The sequence below is a fragment of the Dermacentor andersoni genome, chromosome 5, assembly GCF_023375885.2.
Source record: "Dermacentor andersoni chromosome 5, qqDerAnde1_hic_scaffold, whole genome shotgun sequence".
Taxonomy (NCBI): Eukaryota; Metazoa; Arthropoda; class Arachnida; order Ixodida; family Ixodidae; genus Dermacentor; species Dermacentor andersoni.
In genome coordinates, this window is record NC_092818.1 from 176,472,472 (window position 1) to 176,493,292 (window position 20,821).

Consider the following 20,821-nt stretch of genomic DNA (forward strand, 5'->3'; position numbering starts at 1 on the left):
ACTAGTATGGGGGTGCAACTTCAGATGCGTGTTGAGTTAATATATTGAGCGTAGCTGTTCTGTGCGCCACTGAAAGCAAAAACAATACTATATTTAACAATATTTAACTGTCCAGCAGTTCGTACATAGGAAACAGGAGACATTTTAGTAGAAGAATTATCCTAGTCTGGAAGGGTAAGGCTGGCTATTGCAACGCCATTTCCACCACTATCATAAAGGGGCACAAAATCTTTTGATACGATAGCATGAAATGGCTCATTGGGCGAAAAATCTGGCGTCTGTCATTTCTTCTACAAGCGGAAAACCACACCTAAATTCCCATTGGCTGCGACGCCATGTCACGAGCGCACCTCGACGGAGCATAGCGGGCGAAAAGGAACACCTGCTGCCGTGATAGCGCGTGAGGTGTTGCGTGAGGGGAGAGGGCATCACCCCGACCCCACTTCCTCCTCACTTTCGCTCTCGGCAATCTGTGTCAACCGGGCGTTCCTTGTAAGCGCAAGCGCCTGCCGTATAACTGTGCCTCCGTAAGGTCAAATCAAAACGCGCCAAGCCAACGCCTCCTGTAGATAGCAAGTATGTGCACGCTGCTTTATAATATCATGCTCCATGGACCGAAATTTCTATTGCCAAGCCCGGCGTGACGAAAGCGGTGACGTCAAAATCACCGCGGCTTACTCGTGAGCGTCCCTATTGGATTCTATGGCAGTCGGGTAAGGTAACATGACGTCACGAATTGAAGTGCACCATTGTACCATATAGGAGGCGCTGGCCAAGCGTCGCAACGCGCTCGTTTGCCCGCGAGGAATTCATAACTCGAAAAACCGCTCAGCGGCGCTAAATTGTATGTGAGTGCTTTCGCATTCAAAACACATACGTGCTTAGGTGTCCGGGATAAATTGTTTTTTTATCGCGGGTATGTGCTTAGGTAGCGTTAGACCACTTGTGGTTTTATATTTGTATTTGAATTGCAAGGACTGCATCTAACGCCACCCAAATTTAAAGATACGTTAAAATATATGTCAAGAACATGGCGCCGGAAGCTAAAAAGAAAACAAAACGAGGAGGAAAATAAGAACCGGAGATTAGCAAGTGCGGCATAGCAAAGTTTTAAAGTGTGCTTTCGCCATGACACATTTCAGAAAGCCTTATTTTTCGTGCAATGCGGACATGCTGCGCGCACCACTTTTACGACTCTAAACATGTTGCACCCACCGCGCATGCCGAGCAGGCGTGTTCAAGCTGCAGTGGTGTGTGAATACTGCTTACACAGGGCCATGACATTTCCAAATCTGTCCAGCAAGATTTACGACAACACCCGCGCGAGGCAAGGACGACGTACGAAAGACGCCTTCGCGCTTCCGGCACGTGCATTAGTTTTTCATTTTTCTGTGGTGTCCTGTGCTTCATCAACGGTATAAAAGACGACTGCATTTGTAATTCATTATCTCACGAGAGGGAAGCCAAAGTTGTACATCTTTCCCTAATAACAAGGGATTTTTTTGTTCAGCGTCGCTGCAATGAAGCCTGGAACTCTGCTCGGAATTGCTGCCTTCGGCTTTGTCTGCGTGACAGTCAACCTCATCTTTGACTGCGGTGAGAAAACAATTAACCTCTCCAAAAGCACAGTTACTTTGTCATCTTGAGCAGCAATGTCATCTTGAGCAGCGCCTATATAAATGTCTGCCTAAAATGTGTCATGATTTTAGGATTACTGATGCCGAAAGCAAAGTGCTACTAAATGCGAGATCTTGTATGGCATAGGCGACGCTGCCATGCCTTTCTTTTCTCAGATGAATATTCCCTCTGCTCACCCCCGACACACATAAATGCTTACCAATACAAATATGCTTAGAGGCCGAAAATGCATCGGAGACCCTCCCAAGTAAAAACGAATAACGACAATAACGTACAGCGCACCTTCTGCGGTCGGTGAGTCGCTATGGTGACTCAGAAGGGTTTGGGTGCGAGCTAGTTGGTACAGATCATTCATATTCATATTCATTCGCTATGGTGCTTGGCTATTGTGCGAGATGTCAGGGGTTCGAATCCTGGCTTCAGTCACATCTTTCAGGCAAGGCTTAAATGCAAAAACGCTTGTTTACCGAGATTCCGGTGCTAGATGAAGAATTCAAAGTGATCAAAATTACTCCAGGGCCACTGCGCTCATTTCGGACATTAAATCTTATCAATCATAAAGCACAGACCAGGAGAGACTGTTTAGAATAAGAAATAAAAATGCACATATTCAGCACCACGAAAGTGCAGCTAACCTGCGCGCCCTAGCAAAATCACTCGATTGGGCTTTGTCTGCGAGCTCTTGCTGAGCGCCTCACAACGTTCTATTTGGTGGTAAGTACATACACAACTTCCAGTTGTAAATTGACCGTTAATATTTTGACACGTAAGTGAACGCACTTATATGTTTTGGGTGGGGTTAGTTAAGTGTACATAGTGAAATATTTCGCGCGCACAATTGACAAGGACACAGTGAAGGGGGATATTTAAATATTTCAGTATGAATTCGTACCAACTCGCGCAACTATCAGTTCTGCTGTATTTAGGTGTATTTTTTGCCTGTTGAACTTAATTTCTCGATACATCAAAATACTAGTTGAATACGGACCGCGTTATGATAAGGATCAACGAAAAAGAAAGCTTATAAGAATAATAACTTTAGATATCCTATGAACCTCTCATGCAGCCAAGGCGGAGAAAGTGGTGATCACCACGTGCTTCGTGGACAGAGGTCAAGAGGACTGCAGTCGTTACAAATCAGACGGAAAGACATGTGACGACCTGGGGTGCGAGCAGAAAAATCAAATCTGCTGCCTGAAAGATTGCAACATGACCCATTTCTGCTTGATGGACAAAGATATAACGCCCAATCCATGAGAACATAAAAGTGACATTCGGCTGGCGCCGATGGTACCATATATAATCCGGAATAAATATTCACTCTTCGTTTGGCTTTTCAGCGGATTGTGTCGCTTTCCTTTCGAAGGAGTGAAATTCTGAACGTGACCTGTGCCTCTGAAACCTTCAGCTGGAAAAAGCCAATGGAACATCATCTGTCTAGGAAATATATCCGTATTAGTAACTGATTGAATATTACTCGAGGAAAATATTCTACGGGCTTAGATCTACAAAAGAGATTGCTAGAGGTTTATGAACAGCCATGGTGACTCAGAGGCTATGAAGCTTCACTTCTGAGCACGAACTTGTGAGTTAGGATCCCTCATCACGACTGCCTCATTCCGATGAGGATGGGTTACAGAAGCGCTCCCGTATCAACAATTAAGTTCAAGTTTGAGAAGTTATGCAGATCCAACGCTCATATAGAAGTCAATGTGGAACGATCACACCTTTGTTTATTTGTGATGCCTATTTGATGCTCTAAAAACACTGGTTTCCTTCGGTTTAGCTTGGTTTGATGAGTTTTATATAAGAAGTGTTGTGCAACGTGCCCATTCTCGAGGATTGGTCAAAACTAGGCACACACCCACTGCTGCATACTGAGCGGCCTTATTAAAGACAATAAAGTAAATCAAAGAACCCTTAAATATAATTCACCGTTCCATAACAGATCGGTGTGCTTTACAGTTGCCTGTGATTCGACATTATGTGTTCAGGTTTTATGTAGGAATATTTTTTGCGCAGAACAAAGGTGGGCATACCTCTGGTCGGCATACAAGGATTATACAAGCCATCTTGCCGGTAGTTTATCATTCCTTTTGTACATATATCCACAAATGTATTCTGCGAAATAGCAACCAACCTAACAGACAAGCAGCCACGTCAAACAGGGGAACGTAATCAAATGCTGTTTTGCTTTAAAAAGTGCATTTTATAGGTAAAACGTTCTTGCTTTAGTCACAGCTTCAGCAGTGGTGCCCACCGTTTCATACACTATGACTTCGAACAATGGCACTAGTACTTCAGAAAGCCTATCTTTAAACATTGCCTTAGGTATTCATTGATACACGAGGTATACTTGGTGTGTGGCAGTTATTGAAAACTAACGGTCTTGCCTGTCCTATGTCTTGAATAATTTGCGAATGGCTACTGCATTTTGTCCCTTCCCTCATCCGGCGATCCTTATAGCTTCCAGTTCATCGTTCTTTTTCTTTTTGTCAGCTCACTTTTTCTTTTTCAGCGCAATCTATCTAATCTTTCCCTCACTAGCTCACGCCTTTATAATTACCACGCATACGCATATAGCGAGCCAGCTCTCACATTTAGGTTTCCTACATATAAATGTACTTTTCTTTTATTTGACACTCGTATGAAAATGAAACTCAAGTTGCCGAACATTGCGAATGTGTCAAAAGCTGTGTAAAGGGGCCACTATTGTAATCCACTATTACTGTGGGCGCATTCAGCTCTCGTTATGCTCGCTGGGTTATTGTTATTCAACTTTTCGGTTCCCTTTCTTTAGAGAACAAATAGAAACCCTGGTTTGTGCTAATTAGGCATATATTCAGTTGGCACTTAGACCATAACTACGTAGGTTGCTTCCAGTGGGCTCACGCATCTCTTGCGTTGAGCAGCAAAATGCTGTCCGATAATTCAGCTTGTCAAAGCAACCTTTTCGCAGCACATGTAAAACACAATTCCATCATTTTCAATACCTCATACGTAGTACTAAGTGACGCCCAATACTGTCACCATGTGATGCGTTGGAAAGATGGCTTCTGCGGCCATTGGAACTTCTTATGACCTGCTGGAAATGTTTTGAATGCTGTAGTTTGCTTTCTATTTATACCGCATTAGATTTCATACGGAATCGTGCCATGCGTCTCCTGCTTTACATTGTGGTATTTTTGTTGTTGTTGTTATTATGTCGGCAGGTACAGCACTAATGGCTCATTCACACCGGCGACTTGAAGAGGTCGCGCGACCATTTGCGACTCGCGATCAAGAAGCGACCGAAGGCGACTGATGTTCACACCAGCAAGCCCGGCCGAGCACGACCCTCAAGTAGCAACCCCAGAGAATATCGTTCTCAGCGAGAACTCTCGGAATCTACGCGGAATTTGCCGCGCCGCGGGAGGAGGCCGGATGTAGACACATGAAATATCACTTACGGTGCACCACTGATTGGTTTGTCAATTTTGAGACCACGGTCACGCGACTGAAAAATCGCGCAGAGAGCGTCTGGCCAAAAATGGTCGCTTTTCGAGAAAAGTGACCATTTGCGACCATTTGCGACTGGTCGCTTTGCGACCAACTTGGTCGCGCGACCACTGTCAGTCGCCTGTGTGAATGAGCCCTAATACCGTAACTCTGCGTATAATTTTGTCCTTAAAGAAACTACGAAAGTGGGAAGTTGGTAATTTTGCGTACCTTGTACATCAGGTGATGCTTACTTTTGTTGCTAACCAAGAAATTTTTTTTTCGCGATCACCATGTGACAAGTAAGAAGTAAGCATGTGGGTATTAATCGGTTTAGCTTTAAAACGCGACTTGGTAATATGAATGAGAAGTAAGTGAGTGTAGAGTATGGGTCCGCTGCCAACGTTCAAACCAGCATATGAGCCTCTGACTGTGATCGAATCCTTCCACGTAAATGTCGGCGGTAAGCTTACGGTAGCCATAGCTTACAATGCTATTGCTGACGTACTCGAGGCTTAAAGGGCTCCTCACCAAGCCCCATAGCAAATTTTGGTTATACGCGTAAGTTGTTACGTGCCCTCTAGGGAGAGTTCTGCCGCAAAAGTTTTTCAAATTGGTTCATTAATAGCCGAGATAGAAATATTTCAGTGTTGCGCACCCACGATTTCAGAAGGCGATCTCCACTGCATAGCGAGACACTCTCTAGTCGACCCATCTAGCCTCCGCAAGCGAAATTCCTTCCCGGCGTTCTCCCATACCGGACCTCGAGGATCGCATGATGCATACGTTACAGGCCCTGCCTTCATTCTCGCTTTTTTTTTCGGCGTTGCGCACCTGCGCGCGAACTGTTGTGGTGTCTCATTTCGCACAGGATACGATTTGGCGCTGTGCACAAGGACACATGACTAGCGGTATAATTCAGTGCTACACGAATACGGAGGCAGAACAAGCTGATCGCACACGGCACGGGAACGCGGTAGAAAATGGCATGCCTTCGGTACCTGCGCATGTGACTGCACGACTGTGGGAACTAGCAGACGAAGCGCAAGTACATTCCTCTTGCTTCTGTGCGAAGTAAAAAAATAAAAATTACGCAGACATTCCGTTTGTGTGTTTTATTTTTTCTCTAAAATTCAGTTCGTCAGTTCAAGCAACAGATCACACAAATAGCAGATGTTGCCTTGAATAATACTCAAAGTCACGTGTCACCGCGAGCGACGTCACACTGCGGACACGAGTATACGTAGGCACAGGGACACGGCTACGTCACCGTCCAGTTGGAGCACGGTCGCCACGAAGCAAAGGGAAAACGGCGTTCGGATTATAATTTAGGACCTCTTCGCTGTGCGTAGCGATGCAATTCTTTGCAAAATCGATCGTTAGGGCGCATTGTATGACCTGCGCTTGTCAGCTCAAAATGGCCAGACCTGGTGAGGGGCCCTTTAAGGCCCCTCACCAGACACGCTAGAAAGCTAAAATGTGGGAGATGTGAGAACGCAATAAGCCGGAAAAACAAAAATTAGGAATGCCAAATATTGGCGTCGACGACTTACCTTGGCGCCGTCTGCCGGAATCTCTCCGTGACGTAAAAACGTCATCGCGTGATACCGACTGCGAGGTGTTCAATGTGTCCAGTGGTGCAGCCCGTTCAGCCACGGTTGCTTTCGTGTAGCAAGCGTTGGACATGTGCGTTTAAGCTCCAAAACCACCTGGTGGGAAGGACAACAAAGGTTGTTTTTCTTAGCGAGCCAACGTGCGGCATTACCGTATTGTCCACTCTCGTCAGAGCGTGTGCACGCGGTGCCATGGAGGACGAAAGAGAAGAAGCCACTCGCGTAAAAGGTGAGCTTTTATGAAATTTACCTGGTAATCTGTAACTGGAAGCACTCACACATCTCGTGTACATTCACGTTTACTGAGGCAATCATAATTGCGCGCACTCATCTCTTGCTTTTGCGCGGACGGTGCGCGGCCGAGAGGTAATGCTATCGATTTGCGTTAATTGACTGCCGTGCATGATACACAGCAACGCTTCGCGCTAGTTTTGAGCACGTAAATAAATGCGCGATGCATATGATGCTTGATATTGGTTTGTAGCGTACCGATGACGCTACGCGCAGGCGCTAAAGGTAGGCGCTCTCGGTCGGCACTGCGAAAACTTCCGAAAATGAAGCTGGGTGGCGCTCGCTCGCGGCGCAAGCACAGTACGCTCCAGTCCTTTCTAAGCGCCTGCTGTGTTGATCCTCTTGCTCTGGCGCTCTGCTGCAGCATTTCAGTTCCCGACAAGTTATTAAGTTCGCATGACCTTTAATAAAGGAAGCCGTAGGCACTTTTGCCGCAATAACAGTACTGTTAGCAGCATTCTTCGTGGCGAGTGTGGCTTGCCACTTTCGCCGGAATTATCGTGGGACAATGATTTATCACCGATATATTTTAATAAGTGGAACTTCAATCTCTTATATTTTTGTCTCCTCAGTCAATGCTTCCGGTATTTACGCTGCTCTGCGCAGGATATTTTAACTGATGTGATATCAAGTGAGCACTCTGAAAGCTATGTGTGCATCGCTTGCTCGACTCTTCATTACGATCACCACATTTCGTTTTCAGCAGCTACCGGTCTCTGGCATCAACCAGTTCGTTGACCAGCAGTTCAGCACACCACAGCAATCAAAAGAAGGAGAGGCAGTGTATGAAACTGACCATGCTCGAATATGTTGCAAAAGAAAGAGCATGAGGTCAAAGTCACTCTCGCCACCCTTGTGCTGCAAACACCTGGAATAAACCTTCCTCCCCGGGAGGTCGAGGTCGTGGTCAAGGGCCGAGAAGTGGAGACCGCATCGTGTAGTTGCAAATCAGGGTATGAACGCGTGTCCTCACTCGAAAAAAGAGCATTGATTTCTGTGCAACACTGAATTTTCACTTGCGCCTTGCTTTTGCATAGCCTATGCACATATTGTATGCATAAACATGTGTCTATTTCTTGCACAAGCTAACTATCCTACCATTGAAATTGAACTAAGGAGGCAATAAAGGGCGTGCTTATTTAATTGCAGAATTTAGGTTTACTTCTGCATGTTAACATATAGTTGACTATCTTATAGGCAACACAAATGCAAGCATACGGTAGCCGTGCTCCTGCACATACATGCCAAACGGAGATTTGAAGTTCTGTCCTCAACTGATTTGAGGACAGAATGATTTGAGGAGCAAAGCCCAGAAGGCGGGTGTAGCATAGAAGTATGCACCACGAAAAGTTATTGGCTTGCCGTGTGGGAAAAAGGTAAATAAATGCATATTCCAAAATGTTGTTTGGATGCTCCACCGCATGAGAATATTTATAACGAATAAAAAAAATAACTGATATATATGTGAAGTTATAATAAACTATAATTTTATCTGTTCATAGCTGATGCAGATCAGGTGCGGGATCCTGAAAATTGTTACGCATTTGTGTTCTGTTTCAGCCAAGGAAAACCAATGTTCTGCTTCCTGAAGGGGACATCCTTGTGAGGCTCTTATACCAGAAGTCATGCACGTCACCTGCATTTTGCCAGTCAGCGCAGTCTGTATGGGCACCAAAGTGACTAGAGTCTGATATATTCAATTACTTGTACTGTACCATACGTTAAAACACGCAAATGCTTGGGCCAGTTGGTCATACTTAAAAAGGCACAGTGGCTATTCCATGTTTTTGCTTTATTCATTTTATTTGTCATGGTACACTTCAAAGCTGGCCTGCTTGCTTCATTCTGTTCTTTTACACGTTAGCCAGCACAACGTTATACAACTATCATAAAAGCACATAAGGAGCAATCATGTTTTTCTTGATAGTGGGATCAGCCTGATCTCCTCTGTTTATACAGAACAAAATTTATGGATACTGTACTATGTGTTTCTTTTTGACATTTGATTTTTCGCAGGGAGCCAACCCTCGTCTAAAAGGCCGACCAGGTCCAGCGAAGAACACTGTTCAGTGCCTCTCCTGACCCACCAGCAGAACACAAGCAACAGCAGACGATTGTTCCCCCAGGAAGCTACCCACATTGGTACAGGCAATGAAAGCGGCTCTTGCAGTTGGAGCAATCTCTGTGAAGGGCATTTATGAATACCTTACTAATACATTCAAAACCCTGCACAAATAAAATGTTCGGTATAACATTACAGCAAGCAAAGTCACCCAATTGGATGAAGTACAGGAAAGGATTGATAACGGGGTCACTTGCATATGGCGTGTACACAAGAGTGCACAGGCTGAGAACAATGGGTCCACATGATGTGCCACCTCTGTTAAGAAGTGTCATGTGGGCGCACTCCATACGTACCACCGCGATGGCTGAAGGGAAGTGTGGTGGAGACAACAGCAAGAGTGACCTATGAATCTTGCATAGGCCCCCGAAACCAAGTTCAAAACAGTGGCCTCCTAATTTCAGAAGGCTACTCATGCATTGGTGCTAGACCAGATGGTCTAGTTAGCTGCGACTGTTACCCACGCAGAATTTTAGAATTTCAGTGTCCGCTTTGTTTGGAAAGGTTCCAAGTAAAGGAAATGAGCAGCGACAATGGAACGTTGCACCTGGTAACAAGCAAATATTACTGCCAAGTGCACGTCCAAACGGGACTGTGCAAAGTAAGCAGCGCTGATTTTTTCTTTTTCCAAGATGCTGCCAACTTTGTGTTCCTTTCTGTGCCCTTCGATGTGGTTTTCTTTAATGATGCAGAGATCTGTGTATTTCGTTTTCTCCTATGTTGTACAACACATTATTTATGAAATTTCTCCACCGTAAGCTCGCATTAAGACAAGCGTTAATTGGTACAAAACCCATTGGCACAAAGGAAAGATTACATAAATTTCATCCCATCGCCTTCAATCTGTTTCATGAGAGTGCATGGGTATGCACCAGCAACTGCGTTCCCTCTCCATCACAGCAATCAATGTACACCACTTGGCGGCGCGTGCAGCAGGTGCTTGTCACGACCACGTAGTGAGGATCTCCTCTGTACAGCCTTTTTCGGAGACTTGGATAGAGCATGAGTTGCCACTACGGGTGGTGTGCCTTGCTGTGGATATCGACATCAACATGACAACAGTGCGGCAGGTGCGTCCATTTACCACTAAGACAAGGTACACACAGAATGCTTATACCTTTAAAATGTGGGTGATGTGCGCATTGGAACTGGGCAATGAACCCATCCTCCTTATGGGCGACTCCAACATTGAACCAAACAACAGTGAGTTCTTCAAGTGTATTCGAAAACCTTTGATGCAGCAATTCGCCAATCAGCTTGGATGCGGCACATGTAGAGGAAGGTATCTTGACTTTGTTTTTCAAAACACAAATTTATTTCAAAACATTCAGCATACAATTGACTTCAGCCATTACAAGGCTATCGTCGCTACAATAAAATGAGAAGTCAAAACTAACAATGTCTGTGAAATGTTCTTTGTTCCCACAACACACCTAGAGTTTATATAGATTCATGTTTCTCACTCTTGTGACTATCCTGCAATTTTTGTTGGCCATACCAGCGATTTCTCTTTTGTCACTGTGCCACTGAGCTTGCGTGAAAGCTGATCTCTCCCATACCATGACTTCATGTAAGTGCTTTATCGGGCTGGGCTTTGTTGAATTCTGTACAATACAGAGAGGCATGTGAGGAAAAACTCTAATGTGTTGACACAATGTAATAAAACATCTCGTAATATATATACAGGCAGTTATCTAACAAAATATATGTAACCGACCACACACAACCCACAAGATGCATCTCAACAACTCGACCCCATACCACTGTAGTACCCAAAAACAATGCCAGCTGATCATGTGCATACAAGTGCTGTGTCGTGCGCAACAGCTTTAACCAATTCATACTTACAATGTTGAAATAGGCTATTGAAATAAAAATTTGTCCTGGCTAAGAATGGGCTTGGAAAGGTTGACAATGCCAACTACAATGTGTGTAATATCGTAAATATAAGCAAAATCTCGATTGCAAAGCTCCCTGACAGAATCTTGAATATTTTATGCACTGAATAGCACGCTCAACATGTACACGAGCCGCTGCAATGCTTTGATCCTTTTCAGCGTTTTTCTTTGAAAACTGCTACTGCTTGGGTAAAGCTGGTGGACGCACCAGTGTCGCATGATGCTCAAGGCAGAGCTGATCAATAAGAAAGCCTTCGATAACCATGATGCTATCAGTGGAAGGAGCTTTTTCTGTATTTTACTTTCCTTAGTTATGTGGGTGTCTGAAGCCCTTTCCCCGTATGGTTGACTAACATAGCTTATGTGCCCACCTAGGGTTTCAGACACTAATGTCTTAGCTGTGTGGATGCCTTTGTACCAGCTGTAGGTCAATAGCCAAGACTCGATCTCCTTTGGTCGTGGACGTGGGATTTCTGTGCAGTCTAGAACTGCTCTTACATTGGGAGAGTCCTTGAAGTACACAGTCAAATTATCGACTACGGCTTCCTTAGTTGGCCAGTACACTACCTTCTTCAGGATTTCTCCAAGTATAGCGACAGTGGACTTAAAAATATTTGATGCTGTGGTGCGATGAACACCAAAAAGCACACCAAGAAAAGAAAATGTCAAGTTGTGGCGCAACTTACTTAAACTCAGGAGCACCGCATCTTCGTGAGAAATACAAAAGCGTTTTGCTTGCATTAGCATACGGCTTTCACTATAGAGATCACATAAATTGTAGAAGTGTTAGAGACATAGAACACCAGTGAGCACATTCAGGGCTTTGGGATCTTGAACGTTTTATCTGCCTAGTTGCTGGTTCCTTGCGGTATTGATGTGTCAACCTGGATGTCAATCTCTGCCATCAGTACACCAAGGTCGATGAGAGCAACTGAAGCATGAAGAATAAATTTAAATGAACTTTGAAAGCAGAAATTTAATTGCATGTTAAAATATGCTTACCATTATCTTCAGCAGCAGTCAACAGTTCGTCGACGAATTCTACTGCCCTGGTGGTGGGCTGTGGCTCATTGTCCACTGCTTCCTTTTTGTCCTTGGCAAAGACCTCTGCCAATGGGCGATTATCTGCAGATGTAGCAACAATAGCATTTAAGCGGTGAAATATTACTTTTTCTCTTTCGTTATGGTTAACACATCACAAGTGCATGAGAGCCAGCTGCAAACATTCTTAGCAAATGACAGTGATTTGCTTAGATTGTGCATGTGTAGCACTTATTCAACTTTCTCTCACATTGCTTTTCTTATCAATTTGCCTCAACCCTCAACTACTCCCCAAAAAATATCCCTTTGAATTCCTCAACGGTCGACCTTGTGTGCGGACGACCGTAAATGTTGCTTATAAGGTACATACACAAAAGATTGCACATAACAGCACGGCTGTTTCCGCGTAATGCTACCAAGAGCCAGCGCTGCACAGTTCAAATTAGTCTTAACGAAACATTATTCGACGCAGCCCCGCTCACTAGTTTATCATAGGCAGCTGGCGATCCATATAACCATAAGGCAGTGCTTCACAAATGAAAACTGAGCATAACAACCATACAAGTAAACACGAAAACCAACCAACCGCTTTTGCTTACGACAGAACTGCTTTACAAAGTCTCCGTTGTGCGAGATGCTGCACGTACGCTTTTCCCAAGAATAAAAAAAAAAGCTTTACGTAATAAAAACACACCCAGCGCTTCACAAAGGCTAGCAAATCGCAAGGTTTCGCATCGCGCGTTACGCGTAACCACCTATAAGTTACGCAGCCCGAAGAAAAACATCCACGTACTTATCTCCAGCTCCTGATTCCGGTGACGCCCGGTGTGTTTTGGATGGTCCGAGGGCCGGTCAGGAAGGTTCTGCGATGGCACTACTCCGGGAACAAGGCACCGTCTTTTCCAGCCTGGCGCAAATAAACGCCATAATTTCCAATGCGTACAGTCCCGGGAAGTTCTATGTCGTACTCACCGAACACTTTAGCTCCAACGCCGTACACAAAATCTTCTTCGCGGAAGTGCTTGCTACACACGCGATAATGAATGCTAGGCTGCTTCCCCATTCTGAGCTTTATCAACCGTGCATCTCGCTGCTGCTTGGTTTTGGGGTATGCATGAAAACTCATACTGGGCTGCTCGAATACGTTCGGCACTGCGGCACCGAGCAGTAAACCATGCTCAAAAAACTGCTGCCTTCGGGAAGAACGGCAGCGAGCAGAGTTTGCGTTGCTGGCGGCGGCAAAGGTGAGTCACGTGATGTCTTTTACTACGTCACAGCGATAGCAGCGCTTGTCTCTCCTGTGGTGGCACTCGAGGCCAATAGGAGTAGTCAAAAGCGCACAAAACGCAAATCTTAGATATTGCTTTCATTGATTTTTACTTAAAGGGCCCCTCACCATGTCTGGCCATATTGAGTTAACAAGCGCAGGGCATACATTGCGATATAACGATCGTGTCTGCAAAGTATTACGTCGCTACGCGCCGCGGAAAGATCTGAAATTTCAAACCGAACGCCGTTTTTCTTTGTCCTCGCGGCCGATGCGCTCCAAGCCGGATAATGACATACTCGTGTACCTGCGCCTACGTAGTCGTGTCCGCAGTGTGATGCCGCTCGTGGTGACGCGTGGCTTCGATAATTATTCAAGACATCTGTTATCTGTCTGATCTGTTGCTTGAATTGACGAATTGAAGTTTAGAGAAATAATAAAACACACAAACGGAATGTCTGCGTGTTTTTTGTTTTACTTCACACCGAAACCAGCGAGAGGTACTTCCGTTTCGTCTGCTTGTTGCCACGGTCCTGTGGTCATGTGTGCAGGTACCGAAAGTATGCCATTTTCTACCGTGTTCCAGCGCATGATCATGCTCTGCGATCCGTTTTTTCTGCCTCTGTATTCGTGCACCACTGAATTATACCGCTAGTCATGCATATGTGTCCTGGTGCACAGCGCTCAAAATCGTGCGCTGCGCGAAACGAGACACCACAACAGCTTGCGCGTAAGTGCGCAATGCCGAAAAATGAAATCGAGAATGAAGGCGGGGCCCTGGACGTATGCGTCACGCGATCCTCGAGGTCCGGTATGGGAGAACTCCGGGAAGGAATTTCTTTTGCGGAGGCTATACGGGCCGACTGGAGAGAGTGTCTCGCTATGCAGTGGAGCTCGCCTACTGAAATCATCATTTGACGGCACTGAAATACTTCTATTGTCGGCTATTAATGAGCCGATTTAAAATGTTTTTGCAGGAGAACGCTCCCTAGAGGACACGTAACAACTTCCAGAGTATAACCAAAATTTCCTATGGGGGCCTGGTGAGGGGCCCTTTAAGAGGAAGCGTTAGTTCGGGCCTAGCCCCGACGCCGCCTTATTCAAATACATGGAAAAGGCAAAAACGTTTTTCTGAGATAACCTCTGGACCGATTTCATTGAAATTTGTTGCATTTTAGACAGTTCAATTTTTGTGACTGTTGTAAGCGGAATTTTTGATTTAGGGCCTGAATTTGGTGAAAAGGAATTTCAAAAATTCGAAAGTTCGAAAAAGTAGACGCACGACGTTTATCAATCAATAGCTTTTCATCAAGAACAGACACCGAGGTTCTGTAAATGGCATCCATTAGATCATTCAAAACGGACATATTCGATATGTCAATTTATGTCTTACGTGAATCTGTTACGTTGTGTACAAGGGCTCTGCAAAAGCTGTATTGAGATATTATTAAGCATTTTGAGATTCGTGTGTAACATATCAATTTTGTCTGCTTTAGATGTACTATCGGATGCAATTCACAGAATTGTGATACACCTTTTTCCTTGCCGAGGTACAGAGCTGTAAACTTGATAGTTTCGTTTTCTGACAATAGTCATTTTTTGCCGTTTCCTAATAAAAAATCGACAACATAAATCAAGAACTCAAAACAAATAGTCACTAGATTTTCAGTTTTTCTCTTAAATGAAACAAACCTCGTCAAATTGGGTGCAGTGGTTGCCGAGAAAAACAAATTCTTCTTTTACATGTATTTGTATAGGAGCACCCGCGCTAAACCTCCCTCTCAAATTCAGCGCAGCTTGTTTCAGCTCTGTGTGCCACGCACTTCTACCGCGCATACGTCTGCTTTCGTCGCCAAAGGAAAAGAGACGGAAAAGCTCAAGGAAATTGCCCAAGGCGTGCAATAGACGTGTAAACAAGCAGAAGGTTTGAAGGCCCTAATCTCGTTTGGCGCTGTTAGGCTGACGCGAATGAACACAACAGCGCAGAGCCACACAGAAGGAGGAAATCTCTTCGTCCGCGGCCTGTGCGCTGCAGTCAGCCAGACGTGGCGTCGTCTTCCGCAAGACGGCAACAATAACGTAAACAGAATTCAGATACTGTAGATGGCTTTGCGGAGAGGCAAAGTAGATGGGAAAGCAGAGAATAGGCAGGAAAGCGGCATCTGTCTGTCTCTGACATGCCAGAGCACTTTGCAGATATGATTCGCGACTAAGCGACAAGGAATTCTCATCGGCGAGATTGCAGTTTGAGGCCACCTCGACATTCTTCTGAAAGGGTGAAGCTCAGAGCAGCTTTTTCAACAGTAATGCTTTTACTGGGATTGCCGCGGGGATGCCTATGCCAATTTTGTTGTTCATCGTGCAACGCAATAGAACTGTACTTCGAGGATACAGTTTTTTTTTTATTTTATAGCACAACTCTTAAGCTCGCGTTCCTGCGTTGAGCGTCGGCATAGGCGTCGGCGCAGCCGGCAGAACGAACGAGCGGAGCAGAGCGGAGGATGAAAAACGGTGATAGCGAAGAGAGCGCGAAGTGGAAAGAGGAGGAGGAGAATACAGTTGAAGCATGAGGAGGAAGGCGGAGGAAGAGGGTATGGAAAAGGGGTAAGGAGGAAAGCAGAATGCCTCCCGCTATGAGATGGCACCATAGTAGCGTGCGCGTCCACGGATACCATATATGGAAACAAATTGCTGGCATGGGCTTCGGACCTACCGCGCATGCGCTACTTCACCTGCGCTGCTGTGGCAAGCAAATTCGCTGCACGCGATCCACTCGTTCCCGTGTTCACGCTTTCTTCTGGAACGTTGAACGACGCGAGAGAGAGAGAGAGAGAGAGAGAGAGAGAGAGAGAGAGAGAGAGAGAGGAATACAGGAAAGCAGGGATGTTAACCAGTCAAAAGTCTGGTTGCCTACCCTACGCTGGGGGATGGGAGAAGGGGAAGAAAGAGAAGGGAGAGAGAAGGTTTAGATACGTGTACGGACAGCACTTGAGTTAAAGCCGCTTGCACAAACCAGAAGTTCCGAGAGAACACAAAAGTGCCTTCACTGCCTTCGGAGCCGATGATCGGTCGGGATGGTGCTCTAGCATTGTGTGTTCACTCAGAGGACGATCATCTAATTTCCTCAATATGTTGGACAAAGATTGTCTTTGTGCTTGAAATTGAGGACAATGGAACAATAAGTGGCCAATGTTCTCCTCGCATCCGCAAACATCACATGCAGGACTATCAGCCATTCCAATTAGCACTGAGTAGGCATTCGTGAAGGCAACTCCAAGCCATAACCGACACAGAAGAGACGCTTCACGTCAGTGCAGACCCGCTGGAGGTCTGAGTGGAAGTGACGGGTTTAGTCTGTGCAGTCTTGTGCGCCTTGTATGTACGGTATTCCACCTGCATCTCACGTACTATTCTTACTAATGAACGCCGCAACCGGTACAATTCAAAGCACCTAAAAAGCTGCACTCCAATTTCTCATTTGGGAGTATCGTAATCGTCGGTATATTTTTTATTTGTTTTAATACCTACATTCGCTCGAGGGCCTTACAGCAGGCGGGATTAGGAGCACGAAGATCGATCAATTGCGCTGAAGTAACACAATGCTGCAGTCCAAAAGGGAGCTCATAACAAACAAAACTAAGTTTAACCCAACAAGTACAAGTACCACATCATAATGCGCTGTAAAAAACAGTAGTAACATGCTCATGATGCAGAAAACGTAAAGGCAGCAGAGCGAATACAAATGCAGCTCTATTCATTTAACACACGTTGGTTCACAACTTCTATGAAACAATCTTCACGTATCACTACCATGACGTCACACGGAAAGCGATTCCAATACTTGATAGAAAAGGGAAAAAGAATTCCTAAAGTAAGATCTACGTACGGCTATATTTTATCTTAATCGATGGTGATGTAAACTAGCCAAGTAGGCTGGTGATTGTGAATAAATGTCCCAATGTAGACGTCGCGTAGGAAGGTGCTGCGGGCAAGCTTCCGCCGCGATGAGAGATTACGCCGACCGAACGACTTTTATTTTTTTTCTGTCATACTGCTGGGAAACTTACAATAACGAAACGAACAGCTCGATTCTCAACCACATACAGTGGTAGACAAGATTCTGCGTCTGTACGACCCATATAGCGGAAGCGTGCTGAAGAATAGTACGAATGAATGATAAATATAATTGTTCCTTTACTTCTTGAGGGGCACGTCTAAAATTTCGGCGAATTAAGTTGATAGTGCATGCCGCTTTCAAAGTTACTGAACACATGTGACGATCCCAAGTCAAGTCTCATGAAAGGATGACACCTAAATATTTTGCTTCATTTGTTTGCGTAATGAACTGGTTATTCATACAGTAATTGGTCGGAAATGAGTTGCGTTTGCGAAAAAAAAAGCACGTGTATATATATTGTAAAGATCGGCTTGTAACGCCATTTTATCAGAATAATTAATCACTCTATATACGACGCAGTCGTCTGCGTAAAGCCTGATTTTCTATATTACACCGATGTCCATACTTTTCACAAAAATGAGGAACAACAGTGGCTCCAGCATTGACACCTCAGGGACCCCAGATGACACAGATGTTGTCGGCGATTCCATTTCGTTAATCACAACATTTAGGTAACGCCCACAGCCTTAGCACTGTAGCAATCAAAGAATGTTCCCAGGTAATCTGAGGAAAGACAATTTATGCAACAAAAGAACATGCACCTTGTCGCGTGATTCTTTTTTTTTCAAAATCTAGTAATATACAATCAAATTCATGACCAAGGTCAGACGATTTGAACGGATCGTGAGAAAATTCGATTAGTTGTGTGGTACGAGAATGCCCTGCCCTAAGATCATGTTGGCAATCCACAAAGAAGTTAATGCGTTGAAGGTGATGGAAAATGCTCAAGTATATGTTCCAAAATTTTGCAAGTGACGCTTGTGAGGGATATTGTTCTGTATACAGACCAATATCTCTCACAAGTTATAGCGTACAACGCAATTACGAAGGCCGCTTTTATGAATAGGTACAACGTTGCCCATTTCGAATCCTATGGCAGGGAGCACGTGTCGAGAGATAGATTGTATAATAACGCAAGATACTTAAACAGGACAGGGGTGTAAGGCTTTAAAACAATTGGAATGCCATGAGGGCCCGGGGCCGAGTTATTAATTACATTTACATAGACTTGTTTAAAGCATTTGACACAAAATTACATTCTATATTCTTTGCTAAACTTGACGCTGTACTAAATAATCCTGAACAAGTTAACTGGATTTCAAGTTTACTTTCACTTCATTCCCAGTTTGTCTCTCACAGCTCGACCGACTCTACTGCTATTGATGTAACATCTGGAGTGCACCAGGGCTCCGTTGTTGGGCCACTTCTTTCTTTATAATTTGCATAAATTATTTGCCTGTTAACATCTCTTCTAACATTCGTCTGTATACCGATGATTGTGTTTTTATGAAGTTATTAACTGTTCTAATGATCATTACCACCTACAAGGGCCATTTGCTAGGTTTTGCACTTGGTGCAACACCTGGCAAATGGGCATTAACTTTTATAAAACTGTCCTTATATCCTTCTGTAAAAAGTCTTCTCCTTCTCTTTTTTATTACTCCTTCAATAACCACGCTGTGTATAGGGAATCTGAGTATAAGTATCTCGGTGTCATTTTTACGCATAACATGTGATGGTCTAATCATATTGACTACATTTGCAACAAAGCAACAGAAATCTAAGGTTCCCTGCGTTGTACACTATCCAACTCTCCAAAAGGTACTAAGCTACGGTTATATAAATCGCTAATCTGTCCTGTTGTTGACTACGCATCTGTCGTTCGGAACCCTTATAAGAGCGTCCGATTAACAGGTTAGAAGCAATTCAGGAACAAACTTTAAGATTTGTATGTCACCGTTACAATTGTGCCTCTTCGCCCTCTTCTGCACATCGTTCCTTGAATTAAACTTAGCTCTATTCACGTGGCCACACCACACCGCTAGATTTCTTGTACAACCCCCCCCCCCCCCCCCCATCGCTAATTCTTCCGCTAGACTTTCAAAAACAACTATAATAACGTCATCGATGAGACAACATCCCAACTTGAACTTGATGCCCTCCTTTGCAAGCACTAATATGTTTAAACTCAGCCTTCTCTCTCGCTCCATAAAATACTGGAGTTTCTTACCTGGGTCTATTTGGTCAAAATTACCCCGAAGTTTTGTATCTGCCATCCAAGTTGAATGGTCCCAGAACAATACCCGCATCCTTGTATCGCATTATTCTGTTATAAGTTCCCTGTGTTAACACACTCCTGCTATAACGTTTATTGCGCTGCACCATATGCAGATAAATAAATATATAAGTAAATAAATAAATAAATAAATAAATAAATAAATAAATAAATAAATAAATAAATAAATATTTTTTCTTAGTTTAGAACTCAGAGAATATTCAATCTTTTATTCAACAATTCGAGATCAACATTCTAAAATACGCTTATGCGGTTGGCCTCGGAAAGTTTTATATTCAAACGCCGCAGTAGAAACAGATATGAAGGTCCTTGAAGGAGGAACACTTCTCACTACATATCTCGTATACAAGATTTAACTAGCCTCGGTTTTTGCGTATCAATGACGGATACAATTGTTCATGCAATGAGTGCAGAATGTAGTGCCAGTTTCTTAATTTTTCTCCGCTTATCTGCCTGTTCCTATATACGGGTAGAAAGTAGTTATGCAAGCATCTAGGCGTAGTGAGAGAGAGAGAGAGCGCGCGAAGTGGTTCTTTATGAAGAAAGGAAAGGTTAGCACCTTTGCCTTCTTCATAAAGCGGAATGAAAAGGGAGGGAGCTCCGCGTCGAATTGACCTCTCCGCAAGCAAAAAACAAAGAAAGATAAGAAATCAAACACGTGTCAAGGACAAAAACACAACGCTTTCTCCTTGAGAATGCGCTTACAAAATTAGGGCATTAGCAGCTTAAGGATAACCTGATTACGGACCGCTTGTCCCGATGCCGATGTAGTGCAGCAAATAAAAAACAAAGGGAAAGACGAAAAGCAAGCAGCACAATGCCATTGGCGATCCATCCGTGAGCCGAGCTGGTGGCCATGCAGCGAATTAAAATAAAAGAATGAGGTGAAATTACGACGAAGTTGGCGCAAGAAATTACGAAGGAGCTTAAGAGCGCTAAAACATTGCAGATGCAGGAGAAGTTTCTGGACATAAATTTCTGTCCGTCAATAAGATATACGGTGAGAATAAAGGAAACGGCTCTATCATTGCCGCGGATTTCAAGGGTGTCGAAAGCAAACAAATACCGACACCAGTAATTTCTCGCATCTTACATCATCCTTCCGTTGCAAAAAATTTAATTATGGGGTTTTACGCCCAAAACCACTTTCTGATTATGAGGCACACCGTAGTGGAGGACTCTGGAAATTTCGACCACCTGGGGTTCCTTAACGTGCACCT

The 20,821-nt window shown here is 44.3% G+C and overlaps 1 pseudogene; it reads right to left on the reverse strand.

The window, feature by feature from the left end:
• Positions 1-10,469: 10,469 nt before the first annotated feature.
• Positions 10,470-11,786, reverse strand: LOC140218418 (uncharacterized; annotated as a pseudogene).
• Positions 11,787-20,821: the final 9,035 nt, after the last annotated feature.